Below are 1639 nucleotides of genomic sequence, written 5' to 3'. Positions count from 1 at the left end.
ACAGAAGCAGACTACCCCCCAAAATGGATCAAGTTATCAGCAGTGGTCCTGTGCCACTTCACCTGGTAAAATGAATTCATTTGCAGATGTTCACTGAGCACCAATTTGTGCAAGGCACTTTTCTAAGATGAGTATCATAGCAGAATAGATGAGGGTCTTGTCTACACACACACACACACACACACACACACACACACACACACACACGAATAAGGAAACAGATAAACTTCAGGTAATTAGAGTTATTCAGATTTTACAGTTATGTGAAAAAACTAGGTTATGTGGATTGGGAAGGTCCTCTTGGGGAGGTAATATGTAAGCTGAGACCTGAGTAACAAAAACAAACTAGCCATGTAAACCCAATAAAAAGGCAGAGGGATGAGCTAGCGCAAAGATGGGTGCAGGCCTGTGCCCTCTCCCCAGGACTCTAACAGGCAGTGAAGGAGGGGCTGTAGGTTGAAATGGGAGAGGCCGGGAATGGCAACACCATTTATGCCTGGCACTTCTGTAAGGGATGCCCATTTAAGTACACTGCATCTAGATTGGTTATGAACAATGTGCCAAAAGGTCATGTGACTAGATTTCTTTGATATGTACCAGATGCTGAAGTGCAAGGATATGCTCTTCTGTGATTTTAAAGTTTGGGTGCCTTGTATTAATGCTAATGTATTTATCCTTTTTGAAGTTAAAGTGCCGGCCCTGAAAGCACAGTATTCCTTACAGTACCTAGTCCAGTGTAATAGTGTAGTAATTAAGCCTCAACCAGTGAGTCAAGCAAGACTAGAGATGATTTGTGACATCCTAACTCCTCCTTCCATTACCATTCTCTGGACCACCAGAGTCCGTCCTACCTTGATAATACTTCTGGTTACATAAGCTCCACATCATCTCTTTTCCTCTCTATCAAAATGGAATCTTCTTACTTTCAAATGCCCAGGTCCCTACTGCTTCCACAGTCATCTGTATTCTGGTACTGTAATCTGTGCTATTGCTTCAGTGGGGTTAGAAAACATACAGCTCCTTTTACAGTCTCCAGCCATGAGCGCCTTTCTGTTTCAGGTCAACTTCCTAAGCATCTGTCTACTTGCAGGCAGACTCCAGGGACTTGGCTGGCTCACTGCTCTTCTTCCAGCCATCATCCATCTACCTTATTTCCAGGGAGTTTCATCCATGCCTGTTTTTGGGAAATGTTATCTCCTGGATTCCTAATGAAAAGGCCTGTGGCAATTTGGAAACTATGATTGTTTCTCGCTGACTTCATCTTTCCTACACACTTTAGCCTGTCTGTGCACACTCTCATCCAAACAGGTGTTGCAGAACAAGAGTATGTGGGAGAACTGAATACTGGCCATGGTCATGTTTGTATTCTTTTTCCTTGGCTGAAGGCAATGGACTTAGCTAAAGAGTGGCATTATTTAACTGTAAAAGATGTGAGGGTCTAGGGAATGAAACTAAATTTAAAGGACTTTAGTGTGGATTCCATAATAGCCTCATATAGAATATCTGTATGACCACATAAGTCATATTCCAGGTATCTGATTCCCCACAACAGCTCAAGGATCTACAGGAGTCTATGAATGATTTACTCAGTTGTGACTGCCTTCAGTAGGTATGACATATATGCAATAAAAGGATACAA

This window comes from Rhinolophus sinicus, chromosome 8, assembly GCF_057876585.1.
Source record: "Rhinolophus sinicus isolate RSI-liver-muscle chromosome 8, RSI-T2T, whole genome shotgun sequence".
Classification (NCBI taxonomy): domain Eukaryota; kingdom Metazoa; phylum Chordata; class Mammalia; order Chiroptera; family Rhinolophidae; genus Rhinolophus; species Rhinolophus sinicus.
This window is presented reverse-complemented; position numbering follows the sequence as displayed.